Genomic DNA, 23,918 nt, shown 5'->3' on the forward strand with positions numbered 1-23,918 from the left:
TGTGGTGGCACAGTGGATAAAGCATTGACCTGGAATGCTGAGGTCAGTGGATTGTAACCCTGGGCTTGTCTGATCAAGGCACATATGAGAGTTGATGCTTCCTGCTACTCCCCCCTTCTCTCTTTCTCTCCTCTCTCTCTACAAATGAATAAATCTAAAAAAAAAATCATCTTTAAATGTGTTCAAAGGTGGAATACTTAAAAAGGAGACACAGCAATTGTTCACTAGTTAATTCAGAAACTGAACAAGTAGAATGAGGAAGGCAGAAATAGTTGTCATTACATTAAAAGCCAAGGTTTTATTTTAAAATTATATATTCAAAATTTATTATTATTAAGGAAAATTAATCTAGTAGAGAAAAGGTGGAAATATCAGAGAGAGGAGCTAACTGGTGGAGAGAATAGAGACTGATGGGTCAATGTCTTAAGGACAATATGGAAGACCGGGAGAAATAGATAAAATGTTACTATCAGCAAAATGTCTTTGGTAATTCCAATTTGGGGTTAGGGGGAGATCTTCATTTTTCAAAATACAGTCCAGTTCTGCTTACCAAGTGTCCATACTACCTTTTACCCAGCAATAGCACTTTTGGGGGAAATTTTATCTTGAGGAACCACTTTTTTGTACATCTACTCTTTATGGTTTGGGTACAGCTAAAACCAACCTCCCCTACTATGCTGTTAACAAGAACAGAGAACTCCTGGTGAGCACATTTTATTTGTCTGAAAAAAAAAAAAAAATAACGGACTCGGAAGGCACGTGACCCACATAACAGGAAAGTTTTCTGCCATGATGACTAAGCTGGCAGGAGCCACTAACATTCCAGCTCAACACCACAGGGGAAATATGTACATGACCAATTCAGGGACTAGATAGGGTGACCTAGAACCAAAGCTCCTATTAAGACAGTCAGTGAAATATAAAACTTAAATTAAAAAGTCAGTTAGGGCCCTGGCCGGTTGGCTCAGCGGTAGAGCGTCAGCCTGGCGTGCGGGGGACCAGGGTTCGATTCCCGGCCAGGGCACATAGGAGAAGCGCCCATTTGCTTCTCCACCCCCCCCTTTCCTCTCTGTCTCTCTCTTCCCCTCCCGCAGTGAGGCTCCATTGGAGCAAAGATGGCCCGGGCACTGGGGATGGCTCCTTGGCCTCTGCCCCAGGCGCTAGAGTGGCTCTGGTCGTGGCAGAGCGACGCCCCCTGGTGGGCAGAGCCTCGCCCCTGGTGGGTGTGCGGGGTGGATCCCGGTCGGGCGCATGCGGGAGTCTGTCTGACTGTCTCTCCCTGTTTCCAGCTTCAGAAAAATACAAAAAAAAAAAAAAGTCAGTTAGCAAAAGTACAAATCACACAAAACATCAACTGTTTCCGTCGGTTTATGTCATTAAATAAATGAAAGCTCTATTCCTTGGTTTTCCTATTACTTAACATCTACCTATTTGGATCACTATAAAAACATTTATAATGATTTTTTTCAAGTTCTTCAAACTTTAAAAATAATCAATATTACTATAATAAACTCTAATTTGGATGTTAAGTTGTAGCTATGAGGAGATGCAGGAAGTGGCAGAATGACTGCTCTTATTAGGTCACTCTTATGTCTACACTTCAGTGGGATCTTGACAGCCCTGGGCCCACAGCAATGTGAGCGCAAGAAAAGGAGCTCTAGTGCATGTGGGGGGAAAGCCAGGAGAGAGTCAGCAGGTCTGGTTGTAGGACCAGATTTTACACATTGAGCTAAATAATCTTAGACAGGTCAAATCAAATGTATAGGTCTCAGTTTTCTCATCTTTCAAGTGGGAGTTTTGAATAGTCCTTAAAATGGTGCTTCCAAGGTAAAATGGGTTCCATGTTCAGATACTTAAGAGAACAGTGCTCACAGGATTAGGGAGGGGGACAGCATGATGTAAGGAGTAACTAATAAATACATAGGACACAGAGTTAGAAATAGCTTCTTTTTTTTTTTTTTTTTTTTTTTTTTTTTTTTTTTTTTTTTTTTTTTTTTTGAGGGCTGGCAGTGATTGAAAAAAATAGAGCAATAGCTACAAGAACAGCAGGGCTGAGAAGGCTTTCTCAAGATGAAGGCAATGTCCTTCCCTAACTCAAGTATCCCCTATGGTTCTTTAGGGCTTTCGTTATCCTAGCACAGTTTTCTATACCATTTGGGACCAGTCTATTAAGCCAACCTCATCACCACTGCCTCCAGCATTGGTCTTGAATTTCATAAAATCCTATCCTACTGCCACTATAACTCTTCAGTCCCGTAACTGACTTCAAATATTTTTTATGCCATTTTTCCTATCTGGAATGCCTTTTCATCCTGACTTCTAGAATTTGGATAAATTCTAGCATTTCTTCAGGCTCTTTTGTAATTTATGCCTTATAATACATAGTTCCTACAGTCTATATAGTAAGCACTGAATGTTAGGTGTGATCACCATGTTAAGATTTCAAATGACTCAGCTGATTTACAACAGCTAATCTACACACACACACACACACACACACATTTTTAAAAATATAATAACTAGATAATGCATGTTTCATATCTGCATGTTTTTATCCTTAGTCATCCAGAACATACTGTAATTTTTTAGAAATCAATGATGGCATAATATACCTTTTTTAGAATTTAATTTTCTAGCTTAATCTATAATATAGGCCACCAATGAATACTGATGTTAAGAATGAATTTATTCAGAGTATTGTTAGTTGAGTTCTACATCCCCAAATGATAACTGTTCTTATTTATGATTTGTTTCTACTTGCTACTTTTTTTTTTTACACTGTACAACCCCCTTCAGTGCTCACAGCCCACAGGTAAGGCAGCTAGGCAATGGTTCAAGGCTGTAGTTTACTCTGGCATGGGTATACTATGAGAGGCCCACAGACAAGGGCCCACCATAAATCCATTACCATGCTTGCTACTTCTTTCCAGAGTAATTCAGAAGCTGTTTGCTTTATTGAATCTATGACACCATATATTTCAAGAAGCACTATCATTTTATACAATTCTGTACTTCCAATTATACCATCACATGCTATCACTGCCTGAGAGGATGTATGTATCCCAATTCCAAAGAGGTTAAAAAGTGAAAAAAATAAAATGTGCCTCAAGAATTGATACAATATAACAGTTAACCTAGGGAACATTGTTATAAAACACTGCGAATTTATTACTTGTCAACTATTATTGAGAAAGGCTTTTTCATTTATTTCCATAAATAAAAACGTGTATTTTTGGAGGCAATTATTTCAAAGGACTTTAACCTTACATCAGTTTCTTAAACTCTTACTAAAATAATCTGTCAAGAAATGCTAATTATATATTTAAATCAAATTAATATGCTGAAACATGCTTACTAAACAACTCAGTAAACTAGAACTTCTTCATTACTTTTCAAAATCAGAATTCTGATGTAGGATGTAAAAAAATTTCAAGTTTCTCTGTTGAAAACTTTTCAAATTTTTGTACTGCTTGTCCATAACTAAATTTTATATTACTTTCTGCCATACAAATAAAACTTAAAGTTTAAAATACTAGTTATATATCACCCACAACAGAAATGCTAGACATGTACTACATCCATAAAGGAGCATACATAAACAAAACTAATGGAGAAATATCTTGATATTGGGAATCATTGCTCAGGACATCAAGAGCAACACCACCCGATGTAGGTGCCAAACCCAATGCAGGCAACAACTCAAATTCTGTAAGGCAGATAAGACTGATGACTACAGCCTTATTTCTCAATAAGGATGACATTTTGACAATTAAAGAGATACATACACAGTGGAAAATTTAACCCAATTAAAATTGACTAACCTTACTGAACTCTTTCCAGAATTAGCCTGACATTAAAAGCACCCACATGGCCTGGTGATTATTGACCATCCAGAGAAGCAATTATGCAGGGCCTCAAAAGAATGGGTTTGTCTGACTGAATGACCTAGTCCTTTGGGGGTTAACAACTCTTTCAATTACTAGATAAGGCCTTTATCCCATCTGTTGGAAGTTTTTCTACAAATTATATAAAAGAAATTCTCAAAGCCTTCGTACTGATCAGGCAATTATTACAGAGCCTCTAACTGCAAGACAAAATTTATCCCTGAACTATGCTTTTATATATTTTTTTCAATTAATAGTGTATTTTCCTGAATAATTTAACTTGTTCAGCTAGATCGGGTTCTTTCTGAAGCAGAGAACTGTAAAATATCAGAAACTATTTGCTGTAATGATTCTTTGTCTCGAGTGGGACTTCTGACATTTCCAGAACAGTTTCAATAAATGCCATTTGTTGATGACTTGACTTTGTTTAATAGATGCAATTTTGTCTTTATTAGTGCAGGGAAAAATCAACCTAATCAAAATTTTAATCTGTCTGATCAGCTCGAGTACTACAAGTCTAAATAAACAGAGCTCTGAGAATACTGGTGTTCCAATATATCTGACCAAGCCATATTTTGGATGCTAGCCTGAATTACTAGAAATAATGTAGACACAACACAAAATACTTGAATCCTATAGGAATAAATATACTAGGCCTGTAGAGCAAATCAGACCTGCTATTTTTGTCCTGGCTACTAAGAACGGTTCATACAGAGTTTATACACCTTTATACATGTTGAAATGCTTATATTGTTAATGGTTACTTACACAAGTACCTATAGAATATCCTGACTTGCCTCTTGACACAAAAAACCTAAAATGTTTACTATTTTGCCTTTGACAGTTTGCTGACCCCTGCTACAGAATATCAACATTGGTATTAGGACATTTTCCTAGGCCTCATGACCTGATGATCCCTAGAGGCTGCAGCTGCTGCTAGACCAATACCAAGCATATAGTGACCACCAGCTACACAGCCTAGATCTACTGTCTCCAAAATCCCTGCAAACCAAATCACTCACTGTCTCACTGGGGAAAATCTGTATTTACACTGCACAGATGCCCAGGATCCTAATATAATAAAAAATTACATCATAGTACCTGGACTCTGTAGCTCTCAAATTTGCAATTCAAAGATTCAATTATGCAGCTCCATCATTCGGCAGGGCTAGGTTCTGCAAGGGAGCAGTACAGAGCAATCATCTTAATAGTGAACTCCCATGAGGCCTTCTTTCAATAGTTTATCAAGGTAGAGGTAGGAGACAGATGAGAACCATGATATTCAAGTAATTCTCTCTGGGCATGGTTATTAAAATGATACTTTGTTGCTCCTTTCCTGTATCTTACTAGTCATGAGCTTTTAGGAGTATACTCAAAGATATTACCCTCATGTTTTAATCTAGCCAACTATCTTAACACCCAGAACAAATTTTATTAGTTTTTATCTAGCTCTTATAAAAAAGCAAACACTTGAGCTCCAAGATGGCAGCAGAGTAGGCTGACGCCCAGATGCCCAGCTCTCAACACCAAACTGGAATACAAATCAATTTCGGAAAAATCAGCATGAAAAACCAACACTAAACTGCAAGAACAGCTCTCAAAAACCAAGGAGCAAAGAGGAAGCCACAATAATCCTGGTAAGGAGTGCCTGAATCTTCTCTGCTTACAGGAACAGAAGGGGGGGGGTGAGGCTGAGAGCCCAGAGAGGATTTCACAGAGGAAAAAGAGCAGAAACTACTGCTCACAGCCACTTACCTGGCGACCAGGGAGCAAGGTGGGTTGAAAAGACCAGCTTATCTCCCAAGTGGAAAGGACAGGGAGAGGGACAGACTGTGAGGAGCTAAGATATGCAAGAAACAAAATAAAAAAGCTGACTCATTCCTGCTGGAGGCGGCCATAGCTGGGGGAGGGACTGAACCTTTCACAAAACAGAGCTGAAGTGCTTCCGGATCAGAGATCTCCGGAAATCTATCCAGCTCCAATCAGTGCAACAAGACACAGCTGAAAACAAGAAGTGGGGAGGAGGGGCAGTAACTCAGGTCTCCATGGAGATCTGAGATACACCTCCCCCTACTGAAGCTGAGAAAACACCCTGCCCCCAGTGAGATTAGTTGGTGGAAGAGACCTTCAGCGTCTCAGGTTACACCCACAGCATTCCTGGTTACAGTTTCAAGGAAGCCCCCTGCTGAGATCAGTTAACAAGACTATCACTTGTTAAGAAAACAAACAAATCAAGACTTCAAAGCTGCCCAAATCCGAAAGTGGATTACAAATAATAGCTGATACCAACCCAAGAAGACCTAGAAATAACACAACTGAGAACTGGAGGCAGACAACACCAAGCCTAGACTCAACCAACTCTACAAATAAAACAAACAAAAAAAAAGAAGATGAGAAGACAAAGGAGTACAATCCAAATGAAACCACAAGAGACACCTTCGAGAGATAAACTGAGTGATATGGAAATAATCAAACTTCCAGATGCGGAGTTCAAAATAATGATTGTAAGGATGCTTAGGGATCTTAGAACAACAATGGAGGGGCAGTTTGAAAACCTAAATAAAGAAATAGCAAGTATAAAAAAGAATCAGTTGGAGACGACAAATACAGTATCAGAAATAAAGACCACAATGGAAGGAATTAAAAACAGGATAGATAGAGCAGAGGATTGAATCAGTGAGTTAGAGGACAACCGGAATGAAGGCATGAAAGCAGAGAAGAAAAGAGAAAAAAGACTCAAAAAGTCAGAGGAAACTGACTCTGTGACAACATGAAAAGAAATAACATCTGCATCATAGGGGTTCCTGAAGAAGAAGAAAAAGAACAAGGGATAGAGACTTTGTTCAATCATATCATAGCTGAAAACTTCCCTAAATTAATGCAAGAGAAACTCTCACAAATCCAAGAAGCACAGAGGATTCCATTAAAGAGAAACCCAAAGAAACCTACACCAAGACACATCATAATTAAAATACCAAAGCTAAGCGATAAAGAGAAAATATTAAAAGCTGCAAGAGAAAAAAAAGTTATCACCTACAAAGGAGCCCCCATAAGGATGACATCTGACTTCTCAACAGAAACACTTGAGGCCAGAAGGGAATGGCAAGAAATATTCAAAGTAATGCAGAACAAGAACCTACAACCAAGACTACTTTATCCAGCAAGGCTATCGTTTAAAATCGAAGGAGAAATAAAAAGCTTCCCAGACAAAAAAACAACTCAAGGAATTCATTACAACCAAACCAATGCTGCAGGAAATATTAAGGGCCTGGTGTAAACAGATCAAAGTGGGAAAAGAATACAGAAAAAAAAAAAGAAATACAGCTTTAAAGAAGTAAATGGCAATAAACAACTACATATCAATAATAATCTTAAATGTAAATGGATTAAATGATCCAATCAAAAGACTTAGGGTAGCTGCATGGATAAGAAAACAGGACCCATACATATGTTGTCTACAAGAGACACACCTTAGAACAAAAGACACACATAGATTGAAGGTAAAAGGATGGAAAAAAACGTTTCATGCAAACGGAAATGAAAAAAAGCTGGGGTAGCAATACTTATATCAGACAAATTGGACTTTAAAACAAAGGATATAGTAAGAAATAAAGAAGGCCACTACATAATGATAAAGGGAGTAATCCAACAGGAAGATATAACTATTATAAATATCTATGCACCTAATATAGGAGCACCCAAATATATAAAACAGACTTTGATGGATTTAAAGGGCAAGATCAACAGCAATACTATAATAGTAGGGGATTTCAATACCCCACTAACATCACTAGATAGGTCCTCAAGAAAGAAAATTAATAACGAAACAGCAGACTTATTGGAAACACTAGATCAACTCGATTTAATAGATATCTTCAGAACCTTTCACCCTAAAGCAGCAGAATATACATTCTTTTCAAGTGCTCATGGTACATTCTCTAGGATAGACCACATGTTAGGGCACAAAAGTGCTCTCAACAAATTTAAGAAGACTGAAATCATATCAAGCACTTTCTCCGATCATAACGGCATGAAACTAGAAATGAATCACAGCAGAAAAGCTCAAAAATTCTCAAACACATGGAAACTAAATAGCAGGGTGTTAAATAATGAATGGATTAAGAATGAGATCAAAGAATAAATAAAAAAATTCCTAGAAACGAATGACAATGAGCATACAACAACTCAAAATTTATGGGACACAGCGAAAGCAGTGCTGAGAGGGAAGTTCATAGCACTATAGGTACACTTTCAGAAGCTAGAAAAAGCTCAAATAAACAACTTAACCCTGCATCTAAAAGAATTAGAAAAAGAACAGCAAGTAAAGCCCAAATGTAGTAGAAGGAAGGAAATAATAAAGATCAGAGCAGAAATAAACGACATAGAGGCTAAAGAAACAATACAGAGGTTCAATGAAACTAGGAGCTGGTTCTTTGAAAAGGTAAACAAGATTGATGAACCTTTAAGTAGACTCACCAAGAAAAAGAGAGAGAGGACTCAAATAAATAAAATTAGAAATGAGAGAGGAGAAATAACAACTGACACAACAGAAATACAAAATATTGTAAGAAAATACTATGAAGAACTGTATGCCAAAAAACTAGACAACCTAGAAGAAATGGACAAATTCCTTGAAACATACAATCTTCCAAAAATCAATCTGGAAGAATCAGAAAACCTAAACAGACCGATTACAACAAATGAGATCGAAACAGTTATCAAAAAACTCCCAACAAAGAAAAGTCCGGGGCCCGATGGCTTCACAACGGAATTCTACCAAATATTCAAAGAAGAACTAACGCCTATCCTTCTCAAACTATTTCAAAAAATTCAAGAGGAAGGAAGACTTCCAAGCTCCTTTTATGAGGCGAGCATAATTCTGATTCCAAAACCAGGCAAAGACAACACAAAGAAAGAAAATTATAGGCCAATATCTCTGATGAATATAGATGCTAAAATCCTCAACAAAATATAAGCAAACAGGATCCAGCAATATATGGAAAAAATCATACACCATGATCAAGTGGGATTTATTCTGGGGAGGCAAGGCTGGTACAATATTCGTAAATCAATCAATGTGATTCATCACATAAACAAAAAGAAGGAGAAAAACCATATGATAATTTCAATAGATGCAGAAAAAGCATTTGATAAAATCCAGCACCCATTCATGATCAAAACTCTCAGCAAAGTGGGAATACAGGGAACATACCTCAACATGATAAAAGCCATCTATGAGAAACCCACAGCCAACAACATACTCAATGGGAAAAAATTAAAAGCAATACCCTTAAGATCAGGAACAAGGCAGGGGTGCCCCCTTTCACCACTCTTATTTAACATAGTCCTGGAAGTCCTAGCCACAGCAATCAGACAAGAAGAAGAAATAAAAGGCATTCAAGTTGTAAAAGAAGAAGTAAAACTATCATTATTTGCAGATGATATGATATTGTATATAGAAAACCCCAAAGTCTCAGTCAAAAAACTACTGGGCCTGATAAATAAATTCAGCAAAGTGGCAGGATATAAAATCAATACTCAGAAATCAGAAGCATTTTTATACACCAACAATGAACAGTCAGAAAGAGAAATTAAGGAAACAATCCCCTTCACAATTACAACCAAAAAAAATAAAGTACCTAGGAGTAAACTTAACCAAGGAGACTAAAGACTTGTACTCAGAAAATTACAAAACATTGATAAAAGAAATCAAGGAAGATACAAACAAGTGGAAGCATATACCGTGCTCATGGTTAGGAAGAATAAACATCATTAAAATGTCTATATTACCCAAAGCAATCTATAAATTCAATGCAATACCAATTAAAATACCAATGACATACTTCAAAGATATAGAACACATATTCCAAAAATTTATATGGAACCAAAAGAGAACACGAATAGCCTATGCAATCTTAAAAAAGAAGAATAAAGTGGGAGGTATCACACTTCCTGATATCAAATTATACTACAAGGCCGTTGTACTCAAAACAGCCTGGTACTGGCATAAGAACAGGCATATAGATCAATGGAACAGAACAGAGAACCCAGAAATAAACCCACAGTTCTATGGACAACTGATATTTGACAAAGGAGGTAAGGAAATACAATGGAGTAAAGACAGCCTCTTTAACAAATGGTGTTGGGAAAATTGGACAGCTACCTGCAAAAAAATGAAACTAGATCACCAGCTTACACCACTCACAAAAATAAACTCAAAATGGATAAAAGACTTGAATGTAGGCCGTGAAACCATAAGCATCTTAGAAGAACACATAGGCAGTAAGCTCTCGGACATCTCTCGGAGCAATATATTTGCTGATTTATCTCCACGGGGAAGTGAAATAAAAGACAGGATAAACAAATGGGACTATATCAAACTAAAAAGCTTTTGCACAGCTAAAGACAACAAGAACAGAATAAAAAGACAAACTACACAATGGGAGAACATATTTGACAATACGTCTGATAAGGGGTTAATAACCAAAATTTATGAAGAACTTGTAAAACTCAACACCAGGAAGACAAACAACCCAATCCAAAAATGGGCAAAAGAGATGAATAGACACTTCTCCAAAGAGGACATACAGATGGCCAATAGGCATATGAAAAAATGCTCAACATCACTAATCATTAGAGAAATGCAAATTAAAACCACAAGGAGATATCACCTCACACCAGTCAGAATGGCGCTTATCAACAAAACAACACAGAATAAGTGCTGGCCAGGATGTGGAGAAAAGGGAACTCTCCTGCACTGCTGGTGGGAATGCAGACTGGTGCAGCCACTGTGGAAAACAGTATGGAGATTCCTCAAAAATCTGAAAATCGAACTGCCTTTTACCCAGCTATCCCACTTTTAGGAATATACCCCAAGGACACCATAGAATGGCTCGAAAAGGAGAAATGCACCGGCATGTTTGTGGCAGCATTGTTCACAATAGCGAAGATCTGGAAACAGCCCAAGTGTCCGTCAGAGTACGAGTGGATTAAAAAGCTTTGGTACAGGCCCTGGCCGGTTGGCTCAGCGGTAGAGCGTCGGCCTAGCGTGCGGAGGACCCGGGTTCGATTCCCGGCCAGGGCACACAGGAGAAGCACCCATTTGCTTCTCCATCCCTCCGCCGCGCTTTCCTCTCTGTCTCTCTCTTCTCCTCCCGCAGCCAAGGCTCCATTGGAACAAAGATGGCCCTGGCGCTGGGGATGGCTCTGTGGCCTCTGCCTCAGGCGCTAGAGTGGCTCTGGTCGCAATATGGCGACGCCCAGGATGGGCAGAGCATCGCCCCCTGGTGGGCAGAGCGTCGCCCCTGGTGGGCGTGCCGGGTGGATCCCGGTCGGGCGCATGCAGGAGTCTGTCTGACTGTCTCTCCCTGTTTCCAGCTTCAGAAAAAAAAAAAAAAAAAGCTTTGGTACATATATACTATGGAATACTACTCAGCCATAAGAAATGATGACATCGGATCATTACAATAACATGGATGGACCTTGACAACATTATATGGAGTGAAATAAGTAAATCAGAAAAAAAACTAAGATGAATCCATACATAGAAGGGACATAAAAATGAGACTCAGATACATGAACAAGAATGTGATGGCAACAGGGCAGGGGGTTGGGGGAGGAGGGTAGGGGTGAAGAAGGAGAGAGGGGTTAGGGGAGGGGAGGGGCACAAAGAAAACCAGACAGAAGGTGACAGAAGACAATTTAACTTTGCGGGAGGGGTATACAGCACAATCAAATGTCAAAATAATCTAGAGATATTTTCTCTCAACATATGTACCCTGATATATCAATGTCACTGCATTAAATTTAATTAAAAATAAAAGAAAGAAAAAAAAAGAAAAGTAAAATACATCTAACCCGGGTTAGATACAATATCTACATAGTATTGTATTTAGGATTCTGCATCAAAATTCCTAAGTGAGAATCCAGTAGCTTGCAAACTTTTATATAAGGAGTGAATTAGGAAGTATTTTAATCTTTGTGAGTCACAAACTGTCTCTATTGCATACTTTTTTTTTTCTTACAATCCTTTAAAACTGTAAAAAACCATTGTTAGCTTGTGAGCTGTACAAAAATAGGCCATGGGTCAGATTTGGCCTTAGGGCAATAGTTTCTCAATTCCTGGTCTGTAGTTTTCATATATTGTACTAGAGTCATAAAATTAACTCATGAAATCTTAAAAACAAAAACAAAAACAAAACAAAACAAAAAAAAGCAAACACTTATTTTGACTGTGAACTTCGATTTGCTTCCTTAATAGATACACTTTTTACAAAGGTGCAAAGCTTAAGTCAAATTATTTAGCTAATAAGAGTGCTATGATTGAAACAGCATGACTACCTGGGATGCATAAAGTTGAATTGCAACAAACAGCCATACAGCTCCTAAAATTCACACTGCTTCCCAAAGATCTTTAGCTAGGAGCAATTTTTCAAAAGCAGTATCAAATAGAGTTGCACAGAACCAGGTTTGGGGCTCTACACTAATGTCAAGCAGGATGTTAAAAATAGGACAAAGTTCACAGGACTCCATTTTTACCTAAACAACTTAACACATGTGCTAATAGTTTACATTAGTAACAACACAGTGATGTTTATCATTCAAAGATACTAGTTTGGAGTAATATAAAAGGTGAAGGTAATTATTTCTAAAAAAGTTAACTAGATGACAACAACCTAAAATGTAGGTATCATTAGAAAAACCTGGGTCTGTTTTATATGTGTAATGAAAGAGACAAAAAGAATTAACTCTAACTAAAAGTTAATACCAATTAGACAATGTTTGGAGAGTAAAATTGCTTTTATGCCTTTGGAAAAGAATACAATAAGTATGAAGCAAAGCAATCAAATACTTTTTTTGGGCCACAAACTAGCCAAAATTAGATACTAAGTACAAAAAAAATAAAACATGACTTAAGTTTCAAAAGAAAAGTTTGAGAATTGGCTGAAAGGCCACAGATTACATTACTATATGCTCATTTAATCAATTATCAATATCAGTTCATGTGAAAATGGTAATAGCAAATCTTCTCCACCTGTTTTTTATTGTCATTGTCCATAAAACAGAATGAGGAGAAAATCATTTAGAAGGCAGGTTGCTCACACGAGCAAGTAAATTGTAAGGACCTTAAACTTCCACTGCTGTTTACTGCTGAATTACCAATGAAAGCTAGTGCCTCACATTTGATATAACACTTCATGGAACGTGTCCCTGCCTTTTTCACTTATCAAAAGTGGTCATTAACCACAAAGAAACAATCAACTTGCCAACCGAGTGCTGCTCTGAATCTTAGCAGAAAGGAATTAAAGTAAACATTCAGTGGAAAATATCAAACTAGAAGGAAGAGTGCCACCTTCTGTTCTCCACAGGAATACGGAACCCATTTATCAAAAAAAAGACAGGAAAAAAAAAAGCAAGTCTTGAACTCCAGCAGGAATTCTATTGGAGTTAACTAAAACAATGTTTAAAAAAGACAATTTCTGCTTTAGAAAAATCATCTCCCGTTTTCTCTGAATCTATGTACTCTAGGTGATCAATGTCACCCCGTTAAAATTGTCTAAATAAAACTTTTAAAAAAAGAAGTATCTCCAAATTCTGAATAATTCTTCATTGGTACTCAAAGACTGTGCTTCTTATAGAAGCAATATGATTTCATATAAACCTACACATCTCTAAAGAGAAGGCAAGAAGACAATACTTTCTCTTCCAGATCAGTTATCAGACACCATAAAAATTGTCTTTGCAACACCACTACATCACAAGTTCCAGTTATACAAGGTTTCTTCTTCCTTAAGGTGCTTGCCTTTTTCTTTATTTGTATATGGTATCTTTTAATTAAAAAACATCCATTCCTACTAATAATATAGGTATCACATTTTCTGGAGTTTAAACTTATTCTTCAATTAACCACTGATGCTTTAGATAAGGCAGGTATATTTACCATGACTTCAGAGGGAAAAATGTTCTATAGGGATTGTAAGGAGTCAGCAGTAAAACTCTACACAGAAAAAAACCTTCAAATATAGCTTTCTTAAACTATGTCATCAAGGTCACAATGGGGGTTTTAAAAAAGCTTTAGAAATAATTATGTTGTTCTTGTCAAAATAACAATTTCAACTTATGATACATATAATTATATTTAGCAATGAAAGAGTAAAATAGGTGTTTATATCACATTATTTAATTGATCACACTCTCCCTTTTACTGTCTGCTACTGCTTTGACACTGTAAACCATTTTTATAATATTTATTACATCAGAGTGCAGACCCAGATAGAACTACTGCCCATGGCCAGCATATCCATCAGCATGCTGACATACAGCGAGTGCTCTGCTGGGGTACAGTGAGTGATCAGACAGCACAGAACTGCCTGCTCATTGGAAGCAGAAGATAATGAAAGGCACTTTAGGTCAATGAATACCAAAAAGAAAGAAACAACATTGTTTTTTTTTTTTTTTATCTCTGTCACTGTACAATATGTATTTCTTTAGAGACAAAGGATTATTCTAGGTAATATTTAAAGAAACATTAAGAAAAAAAGTACTGGGGGATTGAAAATAATTACAAATTCAAAGGCAAGTGTTAAATAGTTAAGTAGTTTGTGATTTCCCTGCCTCTTATGAATGCAGCTGCTTCCGTTCACTGTAGACAGCATGATCCCCACATCAAACACTTTCTCTGTAAACCAAGTCTTAATTTTAGGTTTTATAAAACTTACCTTTAACGTAAACCCAAGGTTGTCAGATGAGTTCTCTGATTTTTTGACAGCAAAAAGAACTGAAGTGTATAACAATGTATTTAAAATAATCTCCATAGCTACTCTATTAGATAACAGCTTAAATTATCTATTAGGTAAAATAATAATTCTGGCTTCATTTAAACATAGGGATTAAATCCCAATCCCTTTCCTACTTCCTACCAATGAAAATTAAAGTAAAAAAAATTACAAAGGAAAAATAGTATAAAGGATTTTATTTAAGATAGATAACTAAAGAGAATTAAGAAAGGCCAGCAGCAGAAAGAGAAGTAAACAATTTGGAAGCTAAAACACTCAAAAACATTGGGAAAAACCCAAAATATTCAACTGTAATAGAAAAATAAGTTGTGGTCTAATCAAACCATGGCAGACTCCAGCAATAAAATGAATGAACTGGACTGCAGCTACTCATAACAACATGGATAAATATTGATCATAATTTTCAGCAAAGTAAGACCCAAACGATTATGTGTAATCTATTTCCATTGATAACAAGCTCAAAATAGTGGCAAAACTAAAACATACTGGTCAGAGACATTGATTGGTAGTAAAAATACAACTAAAAGCAAGAAAGTGAGTAACAAATATCAGGAGAGTAACTGCCTCTGAAGGAGAAGGTAGTAAAATCACAAAAAGATATATAGGGACTTTTTTGGAGTTAGTAACCTACTATTTATTGACCTGACTGGTGGTTAAACCACCACCATTTGAAAGTCATTTGTTAGACAACACGAGTACTTTATTCCTTTCAGCAGGTGTGTGTCATTGTTATTTGAAGGCTAAAAGGGGACTGACAAGTAACACAAATGCAACAGACCAGAGCAAGCTAAAGAAATGCACTCAGAATTATAAAAAAAAAAATGTACTTTTCAATACAGAATTCTATACCCAGCCAAATAGGTGTCAAATATGAAAGTAGCATATAGACATCCCACACACTCTAGGTCTCAGGAAAAATTATTTCTCATTTAACTTTCTCACAAAGGCATTAGTATTTCAAAAATAAAGCAAACAAAAACTGAGGCAATTGCTACAGGAAAAAGTTAGCCTTTGTTCAAGACATTATACAATTCACCTGTGAAACGTATGAATATCCTGAAAAGCTAAACACTGAGTTTAAATATAACCAATATTATACTATATCCCTAATGGAAACATTGAAACGCACCCATTTGTTTTAATTTCTTATTGCTTTGTGAAACAAGTTACCACAAATTTAGCAGCTTATATAACAAGTTTTAATATCTTACAGCTCTGGAGCTCAGAAGTCCAAAATGGGTCTCCCTGAGTGAAAAGCAAGGTGTGCAGCAGGTCTGCACTGTTTCCTGGATGTTCCTTACCTTTTCCGGGGAGCAGCAGGTCTGCAGTGTTTCCTGGACGTTCTAGGGGAAATTTTGTTTCTTACCTTTTCTGGGGAGCAGCAGGTCTGCACTGTTTCCTGGACATTCTAGGGGAAATTTTGTTTCTTACCTTTTCCGGGGAGCAGCAGGTCTGCAGTTTTTCCTGGACGTTCTAGGGGAAATTTTGTTTCTTACCTTTTCCGGGGAGCAGCAGGTCTGCAGTGTTTCCTGGACGTTCTAGGGGAAATTTTGTTTCTTACCTTTTCTGGGAGCAGCAGGTCTGCACTGTTTCCTGACGGTTCCAGGGAAATTTTCATTTTTTTACCTTTTCCAGGAGGAGCAGGTCTGTGTTGTTTCCTGGAGGGTCTAGGAAAAAAATTGTTTTTTTACTTTTTCTAGTGTGCAACAGGTCTGCATTTTTTCTAGAGGTTCTAAAGGAAAATCTGTTTTTTGGTTTGTTTTTTTTTTACCTTTTTGAGTTTCTAGACGCTGCCCCATTCCTCCAGCTCAAAGCCAGCAACTGCCAGTGAGTTTTTCCCACAATACATCAGTGTTTTACTTACTCATCCTCTCTCTCTTATTCCAAGAATTGCTGTTACTGCATTGGGCCCACGTGGATAACCCAGGTTACTCGATTTATCTTAAAATCAGCTGATTAAGACCTATCCATAATTCCATTCCTTAATTTAAACCATCCTTGCCACTAACAACATAGTCAGTTTCTGGTGATTAGAACATAAACATATTTGGGGGCTATTATTCTGCCTATCACAATATAAAACTAAAGGGTGAGCATGTTATTTAAAATATAGAGGCAAATGCCAAAGACCTAACTGAAAATGCTTAAATGGTTGCACTTACAGAGGAAAAACTGGGGAGTGTTGAGGGGAAGAGCAAGGTATTTCATCGTAAGACTGACAAAACTATTTGATTTGAGAAATTATGTAAGGAATTACTTTCATAAAGCAAAAAATGGAAAGCATTCATAGTTGTTTCTCTTTCCTTTTCTTAGTGCCCATCAGAGATTGCCACAAAATAGGCTTCTGAAGCTGTTACCACAAACAAGTTTCAAGTGTGAAGACTTTGATTTGCACGGTGTGTGTTTTTGTTGAGAGAAAAGAAGCTCCTTGAGTGTGAAGGAGAGGCAATGAAGGAAGCTCGGCACTGACGTGACTTGTCATAAAATTAACCTAGAAAGAGTGGAAGGGAAGGTCAGATTTTCTCCAGGAGTCCAGGTGAGAGTCATCTGGCTAAGAGGGAAAGGAGAGTCAGGTTAGTCATGAGCTCTAAGACACAATTTGCTGAGGGTGGGAGAGCAAGTAAATGGGGGGAAACAAATCAGCAGATTTTCAGCCTTGTCCAGAGTCCACACCAGGAAAATCTGTGCAAGTAGAAGCAAAGCCTGCAAGACTTCCATAACCTGTCCTGTGATAGAGACATCTTAACTGCTCTAGCTCCTACCTGCTGAGTACCTTCCTTTAATGTCTTTGGATCCACCAGAAGTGATATGAATTACTGCCCCATGATTTTCCTGGACTTTATGAAATGCCCTTGGTGACACTCATATGTCCCCTCAGCTAAACAGGGCTGAATCACCCACAATACACTATTGCTGCCTTTGGGAAATTCTTTTTCAGAGCCTGTCTCATCCTTGTGTACATCTGACAATCGCACTTTGTTTATCCCTCTAACATAAGGGTTGTCACCTATTATGCAATGGTCTGGTTCTTTTCTTAATTATCTCCCTCACCATATTGTGAAATCCTGCATGGCACAGGCTATGTTTCTCATCTCTGTATTCCTTGCAGTCACACAGGTCCTGATGCAGGAGATACTTAGATGGTCACAAAAAGAAGAAGTGAAATACAGGCTGTGCTTAGGATGTTCTGATCAAAAAATTGTCCCCAAGCTGGTATTCTAAGCAGTCTGAGGTTTCTTTTCATACAAAGAATAAATTATATGAGAATGAAGTAAGAGGATATTCATTTAGGCTGAATGACTAAACAAAATGACTTAACAAATTATTGATTGATGTTGGTTTACAAATTGTATCCCTATTTATTTTTCTTTTGGAGATGTAGTCGGCAATTATTGCTCAGAAGTGAAACAGATGTAGGCTCTAATTTCTTCTTTGTCACATATAATCAATGAGATATTGATTTAATTATTTTGTGCAGCTTAATTTCCACTTTTATATATTGATGAAATAATTCCTACTGCATAGAATCTTTTATTAATGAGATAGTATATGTAAAAGAAGTGTGAAGATTAGATGTATATATGTAGTAGTAAAATGTACATATGAAATTTTGTAATAATATAGAAGAGTGAGGAACTCTGTATCACCTACAACCAAAGTCCTCAATACTTACAAAACTACACCTCATTACAGGAATAAATGATTAACTGCATGCCTATTAGTCTATTTAATGAAAAGATATTTTATAATTTAATTTATTTTATACATATTCTCCATTTAAGGAAGGGACATCTAATAAGTTTATTAAGTTAGCAGTGTAATAATACCGCCTTATAAAAGTCAGTAGCTTTGTAAGCCCTGAATGAGTGGGTTTTGGAGCCCAGTGTGTGTTTTTACTTGCCCACTGGGTGCAAGCAAGGATTAAAGGTGATAGCTCAACAGTTTTAGGCTTCGTTGTTTCATTACTGTCTGCCCGAATCCAATGGGAACCTGCATGTGAATGGCCACGATGGCGGCTCCTGGCCATACACTGGTCTCAAGGTTTATGTAAGAGATACCATGTCAGTCCTGATGACTGAATAGCCAAAGGCGGTGTGGGCAGACTCACCCTGAGGACCCTGAGGAGAGCAGAAACTGCCCTGCGGTGATGGGGAGACTACTGTGGTAAGGTGCCAGAGAACTGTAAACCTTAGTATTGGTGACACCATTTTAAAGAGCAGGGGTCCCCAAACTTTTTACACAGGGGGCCAGTTCACTGTCCCTCAGACCATTGGAGGGCTGGATTATAAAAAAACTATGAACAAATCCCTATGCACACTGCACATATCTTATTTTAAAGTAAAAAAACAAAACGGGAACAAATATAATATTTAAAATAAAGAACAAGTAAATTTAAATCAATAAACTGACCAGTATTTCAATGGGAATTATGGGCCTGCTTTTGGCTAATGAGATGGTCAATGTCCGGTTCCATATTTGTCACTGCTAGCCGTAACAATTGATATGACGCAATGAAAGAGATGCCCCTTCCGGAAGTATGGCCGAACTACGGCGGGGGCCGGATAAATGGCCTCACGGGGCCACATGCAGCCTGTGGGCCGTAGTTTGGGGACCCCTGTTAAAGAGGAAATGTCAGGCTTTCTGTCCAATCCTTTCTTTGGAAAATGGAGGGAAAAGAATATAGAAGTATCCTAACTTACAAGGAAAACTGGGTCATTTAGTTTTAGTTTTCTGAAAGGATTAAGGTTATCTGAAGAACTTCCTTTCCCTTTGATTAAGAGAGAATTTACATACCACCCTACCCTGATTTTAGCTCTCCCTCCCTTCTTAGAATCTTGAGATTAACGTGTACCTCTAGGCAAAGGAGGAGAGATAGACACTAAAAGGTCTAAGAATGTATTTAATATGTAAATGACATCACTATTGTGTTACTTTGAAAGTTTTAATGTTTTTTATAAATTTCCTAGACAAATGTTGTAAGTTTGTTAATGACTGTGTCACGCTTTCATGCTCCTTCAGCCGGTATGTGGTTAAAGGGTATAAAACCAGCCTCTGAGATACATTTGGGGCTGCATGATTTGGGTCTGATATGCCCTGTGTTAGTCATAAGCAGCCGGCATATTAATAAATCTCCTTTTAATAAAACCCTTCAAAATTCATCTGGACTTGGTGTCTCTACGTAAACCCATGGAAGTGAGGTACGGTACTTTTCAACACTACAAGTGAGGACACCTGGCCTGGCCCTGAGACTGGGGGCAGTGGACAGAGCAGTGGAAGGCAGATGCTGGTTCTGATAGGTTCTGGTCAACCTGACACACAATGGGATGGACACTAGAGGGCACTCAGGGCTTGTTGCTGAGGCACCTGGAGTGGTCAGAGCTGAGACCAACTGTAAGATTGGTGGATAATGGGGAAAGCTCAGGCCCGGGAACTTTGGCTAGGACCACCCACAACCAAGCGCGCCAAAAGAAATTTCCCAGGAACCCTTTGGAAAACAGCGACCGTCTGCCATCCAGTGAGATTTCACCACGTCATATTAGCTCGACCACCCTAGAGACACTTTAAATATCTCCGACATGGGTCACCACTTGTGACTTCCTTGGCCTCCATCTTTCCTAGGGACCAGGGAACCTCATCGGGCAGGATACACGCTGTACTCAATAAAGCCTTTCATTATTCCAAACTTTCTGGCTCCGACCCCTTCCTTCCTTCTCGATGGGGAAAAATACCTTACACCAACCTCCTGGCACTGCCTAGTGCCCTCTGCTCAGGCTCACAGCTGTCACTTCCCCAAAACTAGGCCCCACACAGCCCCACAGCGTCAATACCCATGGGCATTCTCAGGCAGAGGGACCTGACCCAGGGCCCAGGGAGGGATCAAATAAATGAGTTCTCATTTGCATGAGTGGCCCCTCCCCCTTGCAGAGTATGAAGAGGGGCAGGGAGAGATGTGGGGGAAGCTCTGCTTCAGCTGTGGGGCCACAGAGACAGGATTCAGGAATGATCCCCACCATGGCCTGGTCCCCTCTTCTTCTCACCCTCATTGCTCTCTGCACAGGTGACTGGATGTGGGGACCAAAAAAGAGATGCTGGGGAGATGTGTGAGACCCTGCTTCTTCCTCTTGTCCCTTGACCCAGAATCGCCATCTCTGTGTCTCTCTCTCTTCCAGGATCCTGGGCCCAGGCTGTGCTGACTCAGCCGCCCTCAGTGTCTGGGGCCCCGGGACAGCAGGTCACCATCTCCTGCAGTGGGGGCAGCTTAAACATTGGGGAAGCTTGTTGTTGGGCAGATAAAATGTATTATGCTCACTTTGTAAAATATAACGCTGCCCACGTGGAGGTGCCCAGGTGATATTAATGTGTGTTGGGGGCAGGCAGGATCATTGTAGCCTGGGGCTTGGTTTTGGGATTAAGCTTTTCCCACCCTTTTTGATGTGGGGTGGTACAATCCAATCATGCCTCAGAGAAGTGACTTTGTATTAGAGACTTCCCTATTTTGTATATTGGATTAGAGGTTGTGAAGCTACAATATAAAGTGGGGGCAGAACAGGAGTTGGCTCTCTTGGCTCCTGAGATTATCATTAGAGGAGAGAACAGAGCAGAGAGCAGAAGGAGGCCACGAGGAGTAGGCCAGGAGAAGCAGCCAAGATGGCAGAGTGCTGAGTGAGATGCCAGTTTATGCAGAGTTTGTATCTGGGATAAGGAAGGAGATGGGGAACTGAGGAGAATAAGGCTGCTGAGCTAGAAACCTTTGATTCTAGGAAACTCGGATAAGTCAGTAGCTTTGTGAGCACTGAATGTGAGTGGGTTTTGGAGCCCAGTGTGTATTTTTACTTGCCCGCCGGGTGCAAGCTGGAATTAAAGACTATGGCCCATCAGTTTGTGGCTCCGTTGTTTCTTTACTGACTGTCCAAATCCAATGCGAACCTGCATATGAATGGCCATGATGGTGGCTCCTGGCCTTACATTTGGCGTAGTCTGTGGCAGGATTCGATATAGATTGGCAAGGAGCCTTTGAGTGGTGGAGTAGAGGACTGGCTAGTGTTAGGGTTCCCCATGGCTGTCCTTTTGGGGATTGTAGGCTGGCTGACTTTTACAGCCATGTGTGAGGAAACTGAGAGCTCTGTGGAAGAGGCTGCCTGGGACCTGCAAACTGAGCAGTGGAAGGAGCTGGAGCAAATGCGGAAGAAACAGATGCTGACCCCAGAGCTGGAGGAATCGCTGGAGGAGGAGGCAGACCAGGTTTGCGAGATTCGCCTGGAAATGGAGCAAAGGCTGGAGAAGGATTCAGAGGTTCATGAGTTGCAGATTGCCCTGGATGTTGCAGAGAGCCAGCAGCGGCAGGAGGCCAGGGCTGAAGCTGAGGCCAGGTCTGGAGCTGCAGGGTCTGCGGAGCAGAGGGCCTCAGCGGCCCAGGACTCGAGCCCGGCAGTGCGAGCTGGTGTTTTCAGTTCCTCTTTGGAAGATGAGGATAATCGGGCTGGAGTTGCAATCCGCAATCTCCAGAAGGTGGAAGCCCAGCTGGAAAGAGCACCTACTGCGGCCCCGGTAGGTCTGCAATTTTGGGACATAGGGCTGTGTAAGGCCAGGAGCCGCCATCGTGGCCATTCACATGCAGGTTCCCATTGGATTCGGGCAGACGATAAAGAAATGGCGGAGTCAGAGGATGGGGGGCCATCCTATTTATTGGTGTCTCACCAAGACAGGCAAACCACAAAAGAAGACAAGGGAAAAGCAGAAAACCAGCTTTTCCCATGAAGGGCAAGGGATCAGGGAAGCCCCTGCAATCATGATAGCAGGAACTGGGTGAGCCAGCTCCTGGTCTGTCCCACTTTATAGTGTAGAAAACCAAAATCCCTTAATCCAATATACAAACAAGGAAGTCTCCGATACAAAGTCACTTATCCAATGCATAATTGGATTCCTCATGAGAGTGCACCACCCAGATCATACAATCAGTCAAGGGTGTGGGGAAAAGCTTAGTCCTAAAACCAAACCTTAGGCTACAATGGCCTGGCCTGCTTATACCCTGTCCCCCACACCCAATATAAGTCACAAGCGAGCAAACATATATATCATATTTACAAACTTATTTGACCAACAGGCTGGACATGCTATCTGGAGCAGAGATGGAAATGCTGACTGCCATTGCCATGTGGCCCTCTTTGGGACAGTGTAAGACCTGCCAGGATGGCAGGAATGAGGGGGGTGGCTGATGACCCACGTGTGTGGACTGATTTCCTGGACTACGACCGGAATGGGCATTGGCTCCTTTGTTGGATGGACTTACGGATTATGGATTTTGGACAATGTGAAATACCCTGATGGGGGCCTCTGCCCTGGCTCGTCTCCTCCTTCTCCTTCTCTGTCAGGTCTGTGAGGACCCCTGGCATGGAGGACAGGAACAGACAATGTGGAAACGGTAGATGCACATCGTTAGAAGTTCTATCTCTCAGGTCTCACTTGGCCAATTACCAGCGTCAGCAGCAAATGGCCTCTCCTTTACTCTGGCCTTGGCACCGGCCCTGACCCCTGACATGTGTGCTCTCCTCTCTTGGCTGAGAGTATCACCTGAGTCTCCTACTAATCCTAACTCACATATCAGAGCTTTATTCAGGCTACTGGGGACAGCTCCCTCTGTATCCCCAACATGCGCTCAGGCAGTGTTGCCATATGTATGTTCCTGTGTCACCCGTTACCTGTTACCACACATACATGTGGTACCTAACACAGCAGACACGTTAGGAGCTGTCAATGGAGAGAGATTGAGAATATTAAAATAAATTATATTTTTTTATTGAGATAAAAGTCCAAATGTTAATGCATTACTGCTCCATGGAGACTTAGAAAGGTCCTTTCTCTCCTCACAATCTAGATGTAGGGGTTAATTTGCTCAAAGGCTTTTTCCACAACAATGGAGACAGTATGGTCTTATTTATTGCTGCATTAATACGTTGTGTTATATGAAAATATTTCCTAATATGACTCAAAACTTGCATCATTGCAATAAATCATGCTTTATAATAGTGTATAACGTATAACATTATTTATCTGATCCTGGGCTATTAGTTAACATTTAAGATATTTGTAAATATACTCAATGTTATTGGACTCTAATTTCTCTTTTTGGGTAATTTGTACGTAAAGTGACTCTATCATTATTGTAACAAAACTGTGACATCATACCTACCTTTAAATATGATAAAAAATATGAAACAATAAAATTGGACCTGCCTGG

At 39.4% G+C, this 23,918-nt stretch overlaps 1 non-coding gene across 1 annotated transcript; it reads right to left on the reverse strand.

Annotated features, from left to right (window-relative positions):
* Window positions 1-2,776: 2,776 nt before the first annotated feature.
* Window positions 2,777-2,913, reverse strand: LOC136396096 (small nucleolar RNA SNORA42/SNORA80 family). Its single transcript, XR_010749517.1, has one exon. It is a non-coding gene; the product is annotated as a small nucleolar RNA SNORA42/SNORA80 family (small nucleolar RNA).
* Window positions 2,914-23,918: the final 21,005 nt, after the last annotated feature.

Source organism: Saccopteryx leptura, chromosome 2 (assembly GCF_036850995.1).
Source record: "Saccopteryx leptura isolate mSacLep1 chromosome 2, mSacLep1_pri_phased_curated, whole genome shotgun sequence".
NCBI lineage: Eukaryota > Metazoa > Chordata > Mammalia > Chiroptera > Emballonuridae > Saccopteryx > Saccopteryx leptura.